The sequence below is a fragment of the Carassius gibelio genome, chromosome B16 (genome assembly GCF_023724105.1).
Source record: "Carassius gibelio isolate Cgi1373 ecotype wild population from Czech Republic chromosome B16, carGib1.2-hapl.c, whole genome shotgun sequence".
Taxonomy (NCBI): Eukaryota; Metazoa; Chordata; class Actinopteri; order Cypriniformes; family Cyprinidae; genus Carassius; species Carassius gibelio.
Window position 1 is genome coordinate 5,707,495 of NC_068411.1, and position 21,605 is coordinate 5,729,099.

The 21,605-nt window shown below is 36.5% G+C and overlaps 1 long non-coding RNA gene across 2 annotated transcripts; it reads right to left on the reverse strand.

Annotated features, from left to right (window-relative positions):
- Positions 1–17,751: 17,751 nt before the first annotated feature.
- On the reverse strand, positions 17,752–20,791 carry LOC127974870 (uncharacterized). 2 transcript variants are annotated; one of them, XR_008157388.1, is made up of 4 exons: positions 20,752–20,791; positions 20,610–20,675; positions 19,948–20,064; positions 17,752–19,167 (listed from the first exon to the last, which is right to left on the reverse strand). It is a non-coding gene; the product is annotated as an uncharacterized LOC127974870 (long non-coding RNA). The 2 variants fall into 2 exon arrangements; XR_008157387.1 differs by lacking the exon at positions 20,752–20,791 and having other exon boundaries at positions 20,610–20,742.
- Positions 20,792–21,605: the final 814 nt, after the last annotated feature.

The window sequence follows — 21,605 nt, forward strand, 5'->3', positions numbered from 1 at the left end:
GCTGATGCTGCTCTTGTTAAATTTCAGCCTCTGGATCTGATTCTGGATCATAAATATACGCTGAATCTGACTGTTAGCCATGGTTTGTTTTGGTTGGTTTTGTCCTCACGGTAATGTCACAGCTTCCAAACGCTTTCAACGCAAAAGCCTACTGGCGCGCGTGATTCTTTAGCTCTGCCCACACGTCACACCTCCAGCCGGTCGTGTTTTTCCGGGAAAAATAGGTACAGACTATCTTTCTCTTATGAATATAATAAAACTAAAGACTTTTTGGAGTTATGACGGATGCAGTACTACTCTATAGGTACTCAAGATTAACAGGATATTGAGTGAAAACGAGCATTTCACCCCCCCTTTAAAGCTAAAATAATAAAGTGTGATATTTTTTACTTTGAGTAATTCTGGAGCTAATGAAAAAATTAAATTGTAGTAGTTATAAACCAAGGTTTATTTAATTTCAGATTAACATTTGAGGGCAGCAGTTATATTCATGTAAAAATAAAACTGACGTAATGTTACTTTAAGGCATTATAGCCTACTATTCCTGTCAAACTTTCATGGTTCGTTAGTGTTACTACAGTAAAAATCCATGATGAATGTTGCAGATCTGGACACTGGATAGTTCATTCATGTTTCTTCCTGGTTTCCACGTGCTGTTTGTTCCGTTAATAACGGAGAAATGTGAATGTTTCTCTCTAGATCTCGCAGCAATGTTATTACTTCTGTGGCAAATTCAAATGCTTTCTTTACTGGATCTCTTATTAGCACTGTGTAGTAACAGCGTCGCATGATCACTATCGGCTCGCGCTGCACTGGTCCAAACTGATAAACGGTCCGTCAACCACACAATAACGAGCAGTTTCATTCCGCTTTCATTATGTTTGCCATTTGATGTTGGGCACTGTTGTGGTCGGGTCGGCGTATCTTACATTATGAGCGCGCTTGCCGCACACAACGCGCCTACATTTGAAATAACGAAATTGTAAATGAAATTGGCATTGTTAGCATATGATTTTTTTTAAACTTTGAAAAAATATTTTTATTTAAAATTATTAGTAGAACATTTTATGCATCTTTATTCACCTCAAAGCATATCCGCTCCCGCGCCCCCCCTGTGAACTCTGGACCCCTGGTTGGGAACCAATGTTCTAGTAGGTGTTCAGGTCATACCTCTTATCAAACGTGTGAAGTTTGTGGCAGATTGGACATTGTTTGCCTGAGTTACAGCACTTTAGCAACACAAATGCCCTATGATTACTCAGCAAATTTGAAGTTGATCCGTTTAAAACTGTAGGAGGAGTTTGTTAAAGTGTAAGGCCTGAAAATAGCAAAAAATAACAAATTGTACAGGAAATTTCTAAAATAACAGACTTTCTGTTGGGTTTCAGACTCTTTTGTAGGTATTGGTGTGTTCCATTTGTCTTACCAAGTTTTGTACAGCTCTAGGGGCACTTCGTTTAAATTTTAAAGGTGGTACTATTGAGCCATTTTGCAACCCATTATTCTGAAACCCATGTCAGACATACATTTTCGCCATCTCTGATGCGTGTGCAGAGTTTTGTGAGTTTTTCAGTATGTTTACACCCGCAAAATTGCAATTCAGTTCGGAGAAGAATCGGAAGAATAAAAATTACAGGGCAATTCCAGTAGGATACTCGTATGTGTATGTGTATGTGTTCCTCTGCTTATAAACAGCACATGACTATTTTAATGGTCCTTACTACCTTTTTGGGCCTTGAATGTTTCAGTTGTGTTGCTGTCTATGCAGGATCAGAAAGCTATTGGATTTCATAAGAAATATCTGAATTGTTTCCTGAAGATGAACGAAGGACTAATGGGTTTGTAATGATACAAGGGTGAGTAAATAATTACAGAATTTTCATGTATGGCTGAACTAACCCTTTAATATATCCCATTATTTCTATTTATTTATTTATTTATTGCATTTAGACGGCATGCACTTTAAGAATCAAAACAATTTTATGAATCATTTTGTACTTCAGTCTAGTCAGATATTCTGTCCATTCAACAATCTGAAGCACTTCAAACCCCTACATAATGAAAAGATGCTGAAGTTATGTCTGAAACCCGTAAATTTAGAATACACATATTTGTTTAGCGGTTGATATAGAAAGATGCTATTTGTAAATAGCTGGTGTAGTTAGAATATCTAGCAGCATTGGATAATGACCATGAATATCAGACAGAAGCATCTAAGAAACGTACAATCTTTGATATTTGCACAATATGAATATATTAAGAAAATTAAGAAACAACATTAACACAGGGCTGCCAGTAATTGAAGTGCCAAGTAGCATGTAAAAGACTAGACTAACACAGATACTTACCACCAAACTTTCACCCTATTATTTTATATTGCTCTGCAAGCATATTTCCTTTAGAAATGTAAGTCTAGTTATTATTTTGCATTTCAAGCATTTGACACTGGATATTCATTACAAATGCATCACTCGTTAGCGCTCTCATCTGAGAGCAGACGTGTGAAAATGATGAAGTAAACGACAGCACAGCTGCACAAATTTAAGATGTTTTTTTTTTCATATTCAGAAAGAGCATCTGTGTTCATTTTGGTTTTTACAGCATTACTGGGAGGAACAAGCTGGAGATAAAACACGCAATTTGTAAGCAATGTCACTAGAAAGTCACCTATCATGAAAATAATTTACTGCAGTCAAATGAAAAGGAATAAATCATTATACACTCAAGGTTAGAATCGCAATGCTTTATGTGTCACAAGATATAAGAAGGATTGCAGTATTTGACTTACTGTGATCCATGTTTTGTAATAATACCACATCCTTTTAGTCTTTCACTATGGAGCATAGTGTTTGCTTAAATTGCTTATTATTTGTGTGAATTTCATGTAAGAATTAAAAGAAAGATAATCAATATATCCTAACATCTACTAAAATTAAAGCTCCTAGAGTTCTAAAACTTTTAAACATTGTCCAGTTACCAAAATTTGATTGGGTGATACCAATAACTAATGTTGAACTGTTGTAATTCTCAGTACTGAGTTTGATAGCACAGCGAATTAATGAATGAATAGTAATGAGTTAAAATATTTATATAAATAGTAATAACTTAAAAACAACATTCTCAATTATAATTATTCAATTTTGTGAACACTGCTTCAAGGTTTCATGTAATTATTCAAGTAAACACAAATAATTACGAGTAATGAGGGGTTTCCTTTTTCTTGTTAATATTGTTGTTTGATTACAAAATTATAGACAGACATGCAAAGCGTTACATTTTGATATGCACAGATCTGATATTTTGACATTAATCATTTTCATCCCATTTGTTTACATTTAACTTGCGGTGACTGCATTAATATCTTACCAAATGAGAAAAATCACTGTTTGAATTCTCACCGAGCATGTGCACCAAGTGTTCAGAAGCAGTTATCTTTCAGACAGTATGTGTTACAAACTGACCAAGAATTTATTTTTATTTTTTTTACCAATCAGTATTGGCTCTGTCTCAGCCTAATCCTTATTTTAACTTAGCTGTCATGCCAGCGTTGTGCTGTAGGTGGCGATTATACGCTTTTAAGTGTGTATGCCAACCTCAAAAGCAAAAGAAGCAGCTCAAATGTGCTCATGATGCGCAAGGACCAGTGCTGTATGTTCTAGCACACAGTTGAGCTTCCCTGTTTAATGTAACTGATGCATACTTCTGTAACGATCACTCGTTCATTTACCACATCATAATCCATTATTATGGGTTGCGTCTTGCTCCAGATTTTGACTGACAGACTGGCATTCCGACAGCGCAAGCTTCATGCTTTCTAATCATATTATTCTGCTTAATGTACATATAAAGCACAATAAGTTTATATTAGCAGTCTTATATTCATAATTGTGGCAACAGTCTTTTTAACATGTTTACATCTGCCAATGTCTGTATACAGTGTGTACATATGTATACATAGAGTATAACCACAGCTTTTCAAACCTGCTAAATGCATCTTATACATTTCTGTTTGTCAAGCGCTTCTTCTGAAAAGGCCACAGCAATTAAATGCCCTACAGGAGCACTTCTCATTAGGAGAGCGTAATTTCACTTGTACAAGTAATTTAACTTGAAAATAATTGTTGAACTGAACAGATCTAGATTCCCAATTTTTTAAATCTTAATGAGAAGACCACCAGAAAACTGTAGTGGGAAAGTGGAGAGAGAGCGAGAAAGAAAGCTATTCATTTTTCAGTAAGTAGGGATAGTAATGTTACATTTTCAGTAAAATTACATTTAAATTGAATGCATTATATATATTATTGCATAATAACATTTAAACAAATTCGTTTAAATATTTAACCTACAGACAGTGCAATAATATTGATCTATTAACATTCATTCATTTTTACATTCATTAAAAAAAATCTTAAAGTGAAACAAACCGCACATATACACTAATCACTATAAGTAACATTACATGCCATGGGAAACAAACATTTGAATCACTTCCACAAATAGAAGCATTACATGTCAATACTCTGCATGTTCATCACTTGATTTCCGCATGACTGTGCTGATTTACAGAAGCATGGGTGGGCTTTGATTTTCACTCATTGCGGAGGCAACTCTCTCGTATATTTCTTCACAGAAATTAGAAAGGCTTTTACCGCGCGAGTACAGCAAAACAGCAGTGCTTGAGATTCATTAGTTAAAAGGCTTCCTAATAAATTCCCCACTTTTAATGTTTCACACAGCTATTAAAGGCACGTTGAGCGGCCGTGTCCCTGTTGCCCATTATGGCTTTCAATAAATGACAATCGTGCAGCACTTAAAAAAAAAAAAAAAAGGAAAAAAAAGAAAACAGACATGCTTCCAGGCCTGCCGCTCAACAGACGTTAATAGCACATAAAGATGTATTAGCCATTTCACACTGCTGTTTTATAAAAGGGAAGCACTTTGTTTCTGAGTTGTGGAGGCTTTAGTTAATGAATAGAGGCACTTCCCCACTTCCACTAATTCACACCGCTTATATCAATCTCGGTCGCTCGCTCCAGACGCGAGGAGTGATCCGTTCAAGCTGCGATTATGATGAAACTCATGTGAAATCCTACTTGTTCTGCGCTTGATGTTTTCTTTACCTGTGATATATAGTTCTGTAGGCAAAAACAATATCGTCCACATAGCCAAATTTAGGACGAAAGGTACATCATTGATTACGCCGTGAAGCTTGGCGCTTTAATTAATGGTTTCCTGAAAGGGAGGAAAACACAACGCTGGAAATGAGCCCCACGGGGGCCAGAAAATAAATCTGTGCTGTCCATTCTTATATTTACCCTCTTACCGAGGAGAGATGGATATTCTGCTGGCTTTTCTTTAACTAAAACACACAAGCACAATCCCTCTGTGCCGCGGGACGAGTCCAAGTCGATTCCAGATCACGTCCCTTGCGTTAGCCACACATGAAATGAGCCATGATCTGAGATCTAGTGCTGCGATGACAACGGATATGGGACATTTCTTCTGCTTTCATTTTTCAACTGCTGCTTGGATTTCTTCAAGTGGGCGACAGCAGGCAAGTCAAGCGTATTTATGTCTCCATTAGGGCAGTAGTTTGACCCCTCCTGCTTTTAAACGCTCCCTCAGAGCAGTTATTATGTTTGACACCAGTGGCAGCCACTAAAAGCAGCAGCTTCAAGCGACGTCTACCCTTCCACTGGAGTGTACGTCGTTCCCACACACACACACACACACACCTGCAGGCCGTTTAGTTGATGAGTAGGAGGACAAACGCAAATATCTGAATATGGAAAAGATGCTTCTGTCTATGATGATTAAAATGCTGAGAACGTCAACAGATTCATGCAGATCAACAGTACTTTGTGTTATATTCCAATCAATGTGTTTGGAAGAGGAAAGCCTTGCTAAAAAGACATGATTTAAAAAGAGAAATACAATGAAAAATATCCGATTTTTTTTTTACTATAATGGATTGTTCGGTTGTTTTTCCTACCATTTTTGTGACAAAACAGTCAAGGTCATCATGTCGCTGCAGATGAGTCATCCTCCATCTCTCTGTGAAACTGCACCTGTCACAAAATCAGGTGGAGGAACATTGTGTTTCTGTGCATTGTATTGTTGTTTTGGTAACTTATTTTGAGTTCCAGGCCACAATGAAAAACTGGATCTTTTTTTTTTTTTTTTTTCATGAAAATCTAGAAATAAACATAGTTTTAGGATGTAGATCATTTATTTACCCTCATGACACACCAAACAGGTATGACTTTCTTTATTTATTTATTTAATACGATTTCGTTAGCACTTTATTTTAAAGTCCCGTTCCCCATGTACATACTATGCACTTATTATAGTACTTACAATAACTATGTGAGAACTAGGTACTAACCCTGAATCTACCCCTAAACCTAACCCTACCCCATGTAGTTACCTTGTATTTCCAGAACTTTCTTAAATACTCTGTAAGTACACTATAAGTACATGTAAGTACACGTATTGTAAAATAAAGTGCAACCGCGATTTCTTATTATGTGTGCCATAGAATGAAGAAAGACAAACAGGTTTTTATTGGCATTAAAGTTGGCAAATTATGAAAATGACATAATTTGACATAACAACCGCATGATTTATGTATCCTCTTCAGGAGTGAGCAGTTCTGAGCACAACCTAACTGGTGTCATAAAGTCTTTGGTGAAATAAAGACTTGTATACATTTTGCTTTATCTATGAAGTTGTTATTGTTCTGTAACTCCTTTTATTTTCACATTTAGGGACATCTAAAAAGGGTTTCACGCTGTTGTTCTGCATGATAAAAATGCTTGATTCCTTGCATAAACTGATTTTATTCATAAAGATACTGGATCTAATTATGGGGGATGTTAAATGTTTTCTTGGAAGTGTTTATGGGTAGGTTATGAGTCAGTAAAGATATCTTTAAACTGTCAGCAGAAAATGGGGCAGCTGGAACAGAAAGGATAACAACTGATCACACTTGAATTGCTTTTGAATGTTTCATTTTACTCTTAAAATGTTTATTAATTATGTTTAATGTATACATAAAAAATAAGCTAGTAATCTTGTAGAAATAAAATCAACTCAACATGATGGGTTAAACTTGTTGGGTGTGCACTGTACTATATTTAAAACCCATTAGGGCTAAACCAACCCAAATTGTTATTAATATTAATATCACCCCAAATAAGATATGTCCACCCATCAGCAGCTTGAATGAATGACAGTGGCTCTTTTGGCAGCTTTTAGACATTGCCAGTGTTAACTACAGCAGTATTTGGATGTAAGCTAATCATAACAGGGGTTATTTACATACTGTATAAAAATCTTCAAGGCACAGTAGCAAAAACAGTCCATTTGATTGAAAGAGTAAAACTGAAGGTGTAGTAACCCTGAACCAACATTATAAGCGGAAATAAAAGTGTATTAAAGACTGAATAATGAATTAAAACCCATTAACAGCTGAGCCTCACAGAACAATAAAGAAGACCCAAAACAAGCCAGAAGGCATGACCAATCAATCTGTTTAAACTCGAGACTTCACCAATCATTGAGTCCCCCTTGCCGAGCTTGTGAATTTGAATACACCTTGTAGCTCGGGCATGACCACACGGCTGTCATTATGATTGACACACTGATCACTTTAATTAAAGGAGACCCACGGTAAAGTCTGTGTGCTTTTGAGTAAGCCATGGCAACATGTCCTCTAGTTCGACGAGGAGGTTGTTGTGCACTTTCCTGTCAAAATCAAGCCTACCTTATTTGCTAAAGTGGGTCTTTGTAAGCCTCTCTGCTCTGGACTCCTGTTAGTGGAGAGAGGTTTTTGCAAGCCTATCAGGTTTCGAAGGATAATATGTGTTTAGTGAGGATGTCAAAAGGACCGTTACTTTGGTGTCAAGTCACTGAAAAACACATGGGACCCATGTACTGCAAGCATGATCGAGTCACATGTGGTTTGAAAAGACGGATGTGACGAAAATACCTGTTCAGGTATATATGCCAAATATGAATTCTGATAATGTCCAAAAGGAGCAGAAAGACATGTGTTCCAATTGTTTATTTATTAAGTTGCCTAGTGAGTCACGGACAAATGTCATTGTTCAGCTTTTCTGTGGTTGTAAATGGAGACTATTTTAGGTGTACTGAAGGTTAAAGGAAGAGAGTGTAAGTAAGATGTACTTTATCTTGATTATATACTTTGATTAGATGTTTGATAGATTGGAAAAAGGTGGCCTGGTGTGATGAGTGCGGATTTCTGCTGTGACATTCAGATGGTAGGGTCAGTGTTTGACGTAAATGACATGAAAGCATGGATCCCTCCTGCCTTTTATCAGGGGTTCAGGTTAGTGGTGTGGATGTAATGGCATAAGGGATATTTTCCTTGCACACTTTGGACCCCTTAGTACCAACTGAGCATCATTTAAACACTAAAGCCTATCTGAGTATTGTCGGTGACCATGTCCATTCCTGGTATATCATCTGTCAGTGCAAAGCATTTTGAGTTGCTGTGTAGTCAGCTGGGCTAAGACAAGTTAAGACAGCTCTCCACTTCACAGAACAAAACACAAACATAACACACAGCTACAAAACCATCACATGCTGCATCTGACATCGTGTGGAGGAGAATTTAGGCATAATGCCACCAGTCAATATAAACGGGAGAAATGGTGTGATTAGTTGGGAAAAGCTCATAGAGTGTGAATATAAGCATTGATAAATGTCAACAGCTGTAAAAAAAGCCGCTACCGACCTCGACCAGCTCCGAGATGTACATGGGTTTCTCCTCAAAGCCAATGGGCATGGGTTCATTGAAGGGGATCTCAGCCTCCTCATACATCTTATTATACTCTCTTCTGATCCCCTTGGGCAGCAGCATCTGCCGGCACAGCGGAGAGGACATAATTACACAGAAAACACACACAATTAAACCTTCATAATATATTAGCTCACGGCCACCGTCTCCAACCAAACAGTGAAGACCAATGTTGAGGGCTGCGGACACCAGTGGGCTTTATTACAGCAGAAATCAACTGCAAATCTTCCAATATGTGCTTTAGCTGTAAAAATAGCAGTCATAACACGTCTTTATGTATTTGCTTTGAGTAGTGGCATGCGGTGGGTTGAGCTGCAGTTGCTATACGTTCTGTAATGAAAATCATTTATAGAATAGGAGAATAAATATCTAATTTTAGCACGCTGCATTTCCTCCAGCTCCTATAATTACAACTCATTTTCACCAAACTGAGAGCATATGCCGAACTAATGAATGTGTCATATTCAGCTGTTGATCACAGTAGACAACACCACACGTCATCATATCTGGCAATGCTCCTCATCTTACTCACTATTGTTGTTCTAATCAAATTGTCAGAGCTGTATACTATACAATTGATTATACAAATTAAATATACAATATATGGCATTTAAAATAACAGTTTTCTGTTTTAATATATTTTAAAATGCAATTTCCTCTGATGCAAAGCTGAATTCTCAGCATCATTCCTCCAGTCTTCAGGGTCACATGATCCTTCACAAATCATTCTGATATGCTGATTTGCAGTTTAAGAAAATGTCTTATAATCACTTATGTTAAAAACAGTTGTGCTGCTCATATATTTTTTTGTGATAAAAAGCTCTTGATCATCCTGGCCCTTAACCACCTGTTCCACCCCACCCGCAGGAAAAAGACGAGGCCCTAATGAATTCATTTCAATCGCTGGAAGATGGCCTGCAGCAGGAATTTTAATTAAGATATCATAAAAACTGGATTAAAAACAAAGGCTCTAGGTAATCTAGTGTGTGATAATGTGATATAATTGAACAGACTGGCATGATGCTGAGTAAACAAAGCACTAGGGAGTGATTTTGTATTTAAGAGTGGAGATTTATTTTTCCTCTGTGTCCTTACACATCTAAGAGTCAGATTAGTAGGGCGCGTGTTCACCTTGGCTCCTCTGACGAATGCTGAGGTCTTGATAGCTTTGCTGTAAGAATCGTAAATGTGAGGGTAACGGATGAGTCTGTAATCTCGTCGCCGGCCTAACACTGGAGAACTGGAGTTCCACATCAAGAGACTTCACAGACAGTAGAGATCACCATCATACAGAGCACCGACTGGTCTCGGCTAACACTGAGGAAAATATGACAGCAAATGTTTCAGATAAAACAACAAATAATAAATACTAAACCACTTCAAATATTCATCTGTTTTTGAAATATCTGTCACAAACCATTCAAAACCATTGGTAGACATGTTAAATCTAAAGTGCCCATGGGACACGAGACAGAATGTTTGACTGGTTAACTCATTTGCTTTTAAGGCTGGCCAGGTTTATATCGGTCTGCTGATTTCAGTATCATGGATTTTAGATTAACCCATTCGATGTGATGTGAAATTGGGTTCTACCTTCTGAGTAGGTGGTTCCTAGCTAGAATAAATGGGCAGATATACTTTTATTACAGTAAGAGTTATAATACTGTATATCTTACTATACAACAACAAACTATATAGAAATCATTTAAGCATCAAATGTAATAGTAAGTCAGTCAGTCAACTGGACTAAAGTATGGAGTTACTTTATGGTTCTTTAGCATTTATTGATATATAATAATTAAACATTGTTGCCTGCGGATGTTGGTCTCAGAGCTGTAGAAATGGCAAACCTCTAAATAAATAAACACATTCATACATACAGATGTAGCTCCACCTTTATTTGCCCAAACATTTACAATCAACATTTATTCTGTAATTTAAGCACATCCTTTCGCTAATACTTTTCAGAAAAAAAAAGAAGTCTCATATGAACAATGTAAAGTGCTAGTCTTTTATTTCAAGTTCATGTCCACTAAATTTGAAACAGTGGAAATACTTTAGATCAATAAAGAAAAATAATAATAATAATAATAATTGTCTCAAAATGAAATACGGAGAAAAGCCAATTTTTGCAACTTAAAAGGTTAAAAATGTAAACTAATAAAAAAAAAATACTGTTTTAATTTTAAATAATGTTTTTATTGATAAGAAAATTTGAATAATTTGCATTCATTATTTTGTCCATATTAGAATACCTATGCATTATTAACATCTAGAGGGAACACTAAAAAGCTGCACTTGAACACAGCACAAAGACTACAGCCAATGGCCAACTAGCAAGTATGTTCTGTGCCTACGTGAGAGGAAATGCTCTCCATAGCAGTAGGTGGCAGTAGTCAGTATTTTTCAAACCTAAAAAGCCAGAAGAGCCTTCTGTGTTTGCCCTCTTCATGTGCTGTTTGCTTGCTTTCATCACTTCGGTTTCAAAGTCAAATAAATAAATACAAATTGAAAATAAATAAATAAATAAAACATCCCACAGAACCTGATCTGCTTGCATGCTGCTCTGATATCTGATCTGTTGTTGAAAATGCAGGTCATGAACCATCTAACAATGATCGGTCATTGACAGAGACCCAAAAGCTTATCTTGAGCCCTTGAGCTCTCAGGTTTATATTTCAGAGTTTAAAATGACACAAATGATTGCCTGGCTCAAGTGCTCTGCTGTAAGTCAGTCTTTTAAGACAATCGTTAGTGTCCTTACACTGTTTGAGAGCGACACCTTTGTATCCTAACACATGAAAGACAATACTTCAGCAGGCACACGGAAACGTCTCGAAATGATGCATCATTCTGCAAAGCAGGTGCCTTCTGTGCTCCTCATTTACATACATTACTGTGCAAAGGGTTTAGCCGTATTACATTATTCACAACAATAGTTATAATGGCTATGTCTATTGTCTTTTGCTTTGGTTGTAACATTCTTTTTGCAAATATTGTAATAATCCAGTGAGACTTTTGGATGAACAACAAAAAAATATAGCCCAAAAAGATATAATCTCGACATTGAGTCAGTCTGAAATTACATAATAATAATAATAATAATAATAATAATAATAATAATAATAATAATAATAATAATAATAATAAAATGAAATAAACCATCATGAAACATATGTACAATTATTGCTTATTCAAAGCTTGAAAAAAAAAGTGCACATTGGAAAAGGTGTGTGGTTAAAGTGTTTTTAAAAAGTTTGGAAAAAGTTAAATGAATATTTTTGGAAAATCACTTTACAGTAGTTTTCAGTGCTGCAGTTCTGGAGAAGCAAATTTTTGCAGTACTTTGTATGTAGAAAATAATTTAAAATGTTTAATGCAAAATGCAAAATCCACCAAATTGTGTCAGAATATCCATTTTTGTTGCATAAACTTAAAATGAGGTCAACTCTTCAAGGGAAACTCCCCCCTAAAATGAAAATTTTGTCATTATTCACTTACTACCATGTCGTTTCAAGCACATAAAAGCTCAGTTCATCTTCAGAACACAACATTTTCGATGAAAACCGGGAGCCTTGTGACTGTCCCAAAGACTACCAAGTAAATAACAGTGTCAAGGTCCAGAAAAGTATGAAAGACATCGTCAGAATAATCCATCTGCCATCAGTGGTTCAACCGTAATGTTATGAAGCAATGAGAATACTGTAAGCGAAGAAAACAAAAATAAAGATTTTATTCAATACTTCCTTTGTCAACAGTCTCCTTTGTGTCTCTCCATTTCACCATATGCTGTGTATGCTCTTCTGTGTCAGCCGCCCTTCAAGGATGCGCTGTTTTCTTTCAAATCAAAGCTACATACATGTAGATACAGCAGAAATCACTCAATGCTCTGCTTGCTGATTAACTTTTGTAGGTTGAATAACTGTTAATCTACTGTGTATTCAATTTATAATTTGTGTATTTAATAATTTACTATTAATGTGAAGACTATTTTAAGTTCACTTAAAGCAAAAGTATATAAATGGATGTAATTAATGGTGGTAAGTTCATTTTTTTAAACGATTGACAGCTCTAATATAAAAATATATATTTTATCCTTTTAACGACAACTAATTTGTGTCCCCAGGAAATTGCAATTTTAAACCATCAAATCTGTTAACATGATTTTGTTTCCAAATAAATTGATAATTATTGGATATTTCTGGAAATATCAACAATAAATTCTCTTTCTAGAAAGCACTTTGTAATATAAAAAATCTTGAGCATACAGAACTGTGATCTTTCTGAAGTTACAATACGCCCCCACACATCCATATTTATTAATGTAGCCTGACAACAACATTTGGTAAGATCTTATTAGTCCAATAAAATGCGTCAAATCCTACAAAAGAGACATCTGTGTGGCATATTTAGCAGTCTCAGGTACAACCGACGAGGGCTTCTCACGGATCCCATTTAAAGTTGGGATTTTCAGAGTTATTTTTGTTTGGTTGTTGTCTTGCAGTGGGATGATTGAAAGGCTGAGAGCGCGAGGAGACGTGCGAGGTATTACCACCTCATCTCTAATCTCTCTCCTCATGCTCTGCCTCATTTGGATGGCAGCATTTTTAATTAAACAGATCATTGCACTTTTTCATCCTGTGAAATTAAACATTAAGAGAAAATCCCTTCTGCAAAAGCTCCAGGTAGCAGTTTTATCGAGCTTTCTCTCTCCTTTTCTTTCTTTATAGGCCAGACTCTGATATGTAGAGAGGTGCTTATTCACATAATGAAAAAGAAAGATAGACAGACAGACAGACAGACAGGCGCTCACCTCTGCAGTCTCATCTCCTTGGGGTCAAAATGAAAATTGTTTTCACGGGTCTCCCCTTCATCTCCTCGCTTCTCACGTTTGCTCTCCTTCTCTTCTTTTCTCTAAATCTTCATCATCTGCTTCTCCTGTTTGGACTGGATGGTCACCTGGTAGCTGTATGTGAGCTTGGTGGATTCATCTCTCATCCCTTTAATCTTTCATACAGTTGCCACAAAAAATATAAATAACAAGGACAATAATGTTGTAATAACAATAGCAAATAACAGTCAAATGAAATCAAATATAGAGTGATACAGTATAAAATATATATATATTTTTTTTTCTTTACGAAACTCACATTGTCACTAACATTAATTGGATCTCCTAATGATCACTGGCAGATCTGAACTGCAAAAACAATAGAAAAAAAAATGCTAATCTAGATATTTGTTGAAAAGCCACTTAAAATAAAAAAGTTAGGACTGCAATAATCAGCTCCTTTGCACCAGGATCATGGTATTTGGGGGTCTGTGACATCAAAAAGCTTGACAAGCTAAATATAAACTAAAAATTGTGCCATAAAAACTCAATCAGCCATGACTGCGCAAACTAAACTGTCATCCAGTCTGACAGTAAATGACTAGATGAAATGAAACTGCAGGTCAAACCTTGAAATCATTAACTTGTGGGAAGTTGGTCTCTCGTTGGAGATGAGAGCAGCTTGGCATCTAAAGGTATTTTGGTCCATTCATCTATACAAAACTATTTCGGCTCATGTCTTGTAAGACTAAGTGCCGCCGGCGTAGTAAAGGCTAGGGTTTAATATTAACCCTATCAGAGGGTTAAAGTGCTATCAGACTGCCTCTGTCTGCAGCACAACAGCTCAATAAAAAGCCCAATAGCTCTTGAAAGCAGATGAGATGGGATGATTGCATCGGGGCACGGGCTGATTGTCTGAATGATCTCTGCTTTATCTCTTCTAAAGTCTCACCCATGGCAAACCCGTATGCTCCCCCTATTCATCTGTCTTTCACAACACGTCCTTCACTCCTTCTACCTGAATACTGCACTAAACTCCCTCCAAAAGCACTGATGACTGGATAGTTCACACAAAAACTAATATTCCACCATCACTTACAAAACTTTTTTTTTTTTTTTTTGGTAGCAGTTGTTTAGGGAACAGAACAAAACTTATATATATATATAGGTATATATATTAGTGGTGGGCCGTTATCGGCGTTAACGTGCTGCGTTAACGCGAGACTCTTATCGTGCGATAAAAAAAAAAAAATATCGCCGTTAATCTATTCTCAAAGTTGGGTTGGGAGCTGGGTCTATACTAAGCAAGCTATGATGACTTTCACCTTGATATTTTATATTCGACTGGCTGAGGCCAGCCTAACGGACAGCGACACTGAACCGAGCTCTCTTCTGCGAAGTTCTCCTCAAAGTCCCTCCTGCACCGGAACGAACAAATACAAATCGCAGTTTGAAACAAAAAACAAAATGTGAAAGAGCCCAATTCAGTACTCACGGTGTTCTGGTGTTCAGGCAGGGCCGGATTGGGACTCCTTTTCAGTCCTGGAGTTTCCACTTTAGTTCACAACTGACTATATTAAAATAATGTAATTAAAACCTCAGAATATAATTCCCTACAGTCTTGTAATTCATTGTATTTTTAAAAAACATCATCATTTCCAATTCAGTGCAAAAACAATAGCTTAAGTTTTGCTTCAAAGTGAAGATTTATTAGAACAGTAAATAACAGGATAGTGTAAGAATCTCTTTTCTTTAAGATTTAGTATTCATAAATATCCAAACGTTGAAATAAAGAAAAAAATCTAATAAAAACAAAGATATAAAACAAAATAAAAAAATAAAGATTAAAATAAAATGTATTGCACTTTCTAATGACAGTATCATCTCAGTTTCATTGATGCATTGCTGAATCATCAGGTATCATTAATTATCTCAGGGCATTTTTCATTGAGCAGGGCTCTTCATTACTATTAGTTCTTCTGAATGACAATCCTACCTGCCCATTCTGGTGTGTTGGGCTCATGACTGGAGCTTGGTAACGTTACTGGGCCTTGCTCTTCACTGTTAGCAGCAAACGGGACTAGAGGCGGCTGCTGCTGAACAGCTACAAGAAAAAGTTTGATACATGAGCGGTGGTTTGTAAACAACGTTGTTTTGCAATGTCGCTAGCATCTTGAACTGCTCCGTTGCCTTAATGTTAGCTTACTTACTGGACTCGTCGTCTCAGTTTGTTTTTTTGAGGAAGGAATGTGCTCGACTTAGAACATTTGTCCGCTTCAGTTTCCAAAGCTTTCTTCTTATTTATTCTGGACTTTTCAGCGCCGCATTTGCGCTTTCTGTTATCCATTTTAATCGGACTTTTTTATATATATTTTGAGCAACTTGCAAGGTGACGTGTGGGGCGGGGCCAGGGAGTCAACAGATAATCACGTCATCATTATCTTACAGGCTGCACTCTGCGAGAAAATATAAAAAAATAGTGGGATGATGGTAAAATAATAAATAAAAAGAGTGGGGCTGCGGTAAAATAATAATAATAATAATAAAAATAATAATAATATATTTATATATATATATTTCAACCCAGTGCAAAACGGCCCTCGGAGCCAAAAAAACATACCGGCCCACCGGGAATTTTCCTGGTGCTCCCGATTAGCCAATCCGGGCCTGTGTTCAGGGCTAACGCAAAGAAAGGCATCTCGAGATATTAAAATAATCATTTTCAAGTGTTTTGATCAAAACACTTGAACATTGAATTTGCTTATTTTTGCTCTTGTGCCAACAAATACATACAAAATATGTCAAAATATCCACCTGGGAAATTATGCTAGAAAAAACGGTCAGTTATTTCTTAAGTGAAAGTAAACAGTTGAGGAAAAAAATGGGATGTGTATTATATTGGATGCGTTCATCGTCTCTTAAAGTGACCGTACCTAATTTAGCTACTGGCTGCTGTAATGTTAATCGAAGAAAATGAAAATGAAAATAACTCACTGCTCTTGACTAATTTGTAATTTTAACAGTCAAACCTAAAATTATTCAGACACCAGATATATTTTTTGATATATATAGCAAAACTGTAATAATGTGAGAAATGTTGAAGGTGTCTGAATAAATGTAGGTTCCATTGTATATTTCATTTTTACATTGAAGACTATCCAGATCTTTTTTACATTTAATTATTTACTTTCCGTACCTTGACACCTACAAACTAAAAAAAAAAAAACTTAAACATTGTGTAAATAGCACAAATTAAACAATTTCAAACAGTGCCCACTGGTTCAACCTTCACCGGGTCCCCGCTGACCCCAGCTACGGCCCTGCTCACGCCTGTTTCATACATAATCCGTCTGCAGTGCGTTTGCAGTCCATGTGCATTACGTATGTGGTGCAGCACGGACTCGATGTGCTTTCACACAGGACGCTTTGCAGTTCGCTACTCGGTACATAAACGATCGCTGCACTGCTGCAGATGCAACGCTTCTGGAACGCAACTGGAATCCATTAAAATGGGTGTGTAAAAAAATATGCAACACATACGCACTGCAGACGGAGTATGTGTGAAACAGGCGTAAGGTTGTTTCCACCTTGTGCAATGTGGAATTAGTTTACAGCTTTTTCAAGCAGTTTGTGATGCATTTAGGAAACAGGAGATGTACATTTCTAATGCACCATCTAGCTTGATAAACCCCTTCTCAAAGACTTACTGTTTGTCAATTTTATTTGGGTAACACACATATTCTGAATGCCTTCGGCAGAATTCGAATGAGCCATTTTAAATTAATTGCAAGATTACAGGGAGATTAATCTAGATTAAAAACATTAATCTATGCCCACCTCTAATATATACACAATGAAAGCAGAAAGTCTTCACTCTAAAAATGGCTGGGTTAAAAATAACCCAATTGGCAACCCATCACTGGGTAAATATTGGACAGAACACGTTCTGGGTTAAAGTAACCCAGCATGCTGGTTTACACATTTTAACCCAGCATGCTGGGTTATTTAGAAAACCCAAGTTAGAGTCATTTTTACCATTTGTGGGTTAGCATTTTTATGATTCTGGGTTATTCTTGCTGGGTTATTCTCATAATTTCACTTTTGCTTAACAAAGCAATCATGGATTAATAAATAATGAAGAATACAGGTTATTTAGACTGTTAAAAAAATATTTTTAATGCCATCTGACATTCAAAAATTTGTACCAATGACAAACAACATGGAATTTTCCCTTTTTTTGTTTCCAGCAAATGCAAAATAAATAAATAAAATAAAAATCACAGAATTACATTTGCAATAAATAAGAAAATTATTTCTGAATGACCTGTGTCTAGCTGTTTAACTATTACATTTTGTCATGTTTAGCTATTTAAATACACAGTGAAATGACATTGACAATTAACATTCTTTAAATTTAAATGTAAAATCATTTAAAGATGTCCTTAAATTTATATCAAGTATATAAAGACTCCTATGTAGGTAGATGTGCACTGCTTAGGGTAGTTCAACATATAGTTCACCCAAAAATGAAAATTTAATTTATTACTCAACTTCATGTCGTTACAAACCCGTAAGACCTTCATTCATCTTCAGAACACAAGTTAAGATATTTTCGATGATATTCGAGAGCTTTCAGACCAGGATGTATAATTATTGACAATTTTCATTTTGGGGTGAACTACTGTCAAACACTTAAGCTCTGAAGCAAAGATCTACACATGAGAGCAGTGTAGTCTGCTTTAGAGCCTGTCAACGGAAGGACAATTTTCAAAAGGAATTGCAAATTATATTTTCAATTTCGTTTTCCACATGTGACAAATCGTGACAAAATCCAAACACAATTGCAAATCTTGAACAAAAACACTTTCAAAAACACTGAACAAAAACTACCTTTTCAGTTTTCATGAATGCACAGGGACTGCCAAATTTCAAATGGAAAAGCAAAGTCCGTTTGCAGCTGTATTTTCCATTTATTATGAGTAATAAGCCTGTCATATTGATCAAATACTTCATCATAGCAGCTTTACAGTATTAAATAGGAAAATAGTGTGTAATAATGCAAAGGGACAACAGTAAACACTCAGTTTCCAGTTAAAGTCAGTTCATCATTGATTCAGTGATGTATCGTCCCTCTGTTCAATCAAGTCGATGATATCACTTGATATTAATTGTCCCCAACTAAAGAAAACCAAGGAATCAAAACTCCATCTGTGCAGAATGGAGAAAAAAAACCTTGGGAGAAACCAGGCTTAGTTGGGGGGGCCAGTTCTCCTCTGACCAGACGAAACCAGTAGTTCAATTCCAGGCTGCAGCAAAGTCAGATTGTGCAGAAGAATCATCTGTTTCCTGTGGTCTTGTCCTGGTGCTCCTCTGAGACAAGGTCTTTACAGGGGATCTGTATCTGGGGCTCTAGTTGTCCTGGTCTCCGCTGTCTTTCAGGGATGTAGAGGTCCTTTCTAGGTGCTGATCCACCATCTGGTCTGGATGTGTACTGGATACGGGTGGCTACGGTGACCTCGGAATAAGAGAGAAACAGACTAACGTTAGCATAGATGCAACATAAGAACAAGTACATGAGGTGTTACTAATTACCATGTCTGTTTTTTCACTGTATTGCACGTTACCTGCCAAAACTCAAAGGGAATCACAATTACTTTATCAATTTACTTTAGCCCCAATTTTTGCCAGAGGCGGGACCATACTATGGAGAGTGTTTGTATTGGGAGGTGATGTCACTTAAAGACAATTGTGCCAAATGCTTTGAACAATGGAGGTTAAGGCACTAAAGGCAGCTGCCACTCCGAGAGATGCGTGCTAAAGAACAGACAGTGCAACCCGGATCTCCTCATATTTTGGCACCTCACACAATAAATAATTCTGTCATTTTTACACCAAATGCAACTACTATCCCCTGCTAACAGTTAGAACCACCTGGTACTATTGGTCAATATTCACCATTAACCAAATGCTTTTCACCTGAGGAATAAAATATAGGATAAGATGCAAATAGGTAAATAAGAGTAGAACTGCAATGTTGTTTTACTGACGGGCATCAGAGTGCATACAGTGAGAGATTAGGGGTAAAAACTACAGAATATATCCCAATAAAACACACGCCTCATAGTATAGTCCCACACTTGACACAAATTGACAGCTTTCTGTGTAAAGCATCTGAAATTCAAATGCTTTTCAATTCCGTTTGGACTATGTCACAATGTATGCGTCCACATGTGGAAAGATTGAATTAAATATACAATTTGCAATTCCTTTTGAAAATAGTCCAGAATATCCTTACCTGTCCATTGATTATGATCAATGCCTGAGAGATCTGCTGGCATTTTTAAATCGCCACAACAATTGGATGGGGTTTTGTGGACTCTGCTCGGTTAAGGAATTCCATGTTTGTTCCAACCTTTAAAATAAAGTAAAAAAAAAAAATAATAATAATATATATATATATATATATATATATATATATATATTGTTATATCTAAGCAGAATATGATATAGTGATTGGCTGAAAGGCGTGCTTTCAAACTGTCTAATCAATGGGATGTTCCAGTTATTATAAATCACAGTTTTATGTTAATATGCTGGCTATATCAAACACACACAGTCACTGGCACAGATAAGGGCGATGACACTGCATGCGCGCACACAGACATTTCCATGACAAGTCACGTAGGTAAGTTACTGGGTTACTTCGCAGCTTTAAAACAGTCCATATATAAACACTTATAGGTGTAACTTTACCAAAGTGATAAGGACAAGTCAAAAACATGAGCTGGAAAATTGCTATATGAAGTTTACGCTGCTAAATTGGGTACATTCTGAACACAAAGTTGCAATATAGCACGAAATACAAATATATGTGCGTTTAAGTTACGTGAGGGTTAACGTTAGTTGATTATAACAGACAAGCAATTTATGTTAAATGTATAATAAACACGAACTTACCGTTATACGCCTCAATAAGACTGCACTCGACGAGTTTTTCTCTCACAAATGTATCCATGTGCTTTTCTGTCAGTAAAAAACACATTTTGAATTATAATTTGTATGTAAAAAGACTTTATAAACCACAGAAGCATCAAATCACCTCACTAACGCGGCCTAAGTCAATCACTGTGTGTGCGCGCACTTTGAAATGCCGTCGATTCTTTTCCGGGAATCACTTTGTTCGAGAATTACTCAACCGGTTTATTTGAACTGGATCGTCGGTTCTTTTAGACCTGCAGTCCGACTATATTGTACGTAATTTCTATGATTTACATGTCGACATGGACAACTGCAGGCGTTTACATTAGAGCAGAAAGTCGTATTCACTTTTTGAACTCATTTGACTCACTTAAATGTTGAATTCGCTTTTCAGTGTCAGAAACGACTTTTTCCTCTATTTTCAAAGGTATTCGCATATTTCAGCCATCCGTCATCTGTCGTCTCAGATACCTTAACACGATTATGCGAGTCACGTAACGCACGTTGGCCGTTTGAGGTAAACTGTTCATCATTTAACGCAAATAATGTTGGCCTGTGTACGTTTAACAGTATTGTTGCCGCAAAAAAAGTTATAATTCTGCCAATTGAAAATAATTATTAATGAAAAATTTAAATAACCTTAAAACAGTTGAAAGCCGTGTCTTTGCCCCATTGTTCTTCCAAAATGACAGTTGGGGAGCGATTTGAACATCTTCAAGGCGCGTTAAATAACCCAGCGCTGACCTGAAACAACCCAGCGACGCAACCCAGCATGTTTAACCCAACTCCTGGTAAATTGAAACTACCCAAAAGTGTTTAAAAAGAAATAAAATAACCCAACAAAATGACCCAACAGACTCAACCCAGCATTTTGGGTTAAAAAATAACCCAGCCGTTTTTAGAGTGTTGGCTACAGGTGGCATGATGGCATATGTAGGAGCCTTTAAAAGTCTATGTTTGCAAGCTGATAATATA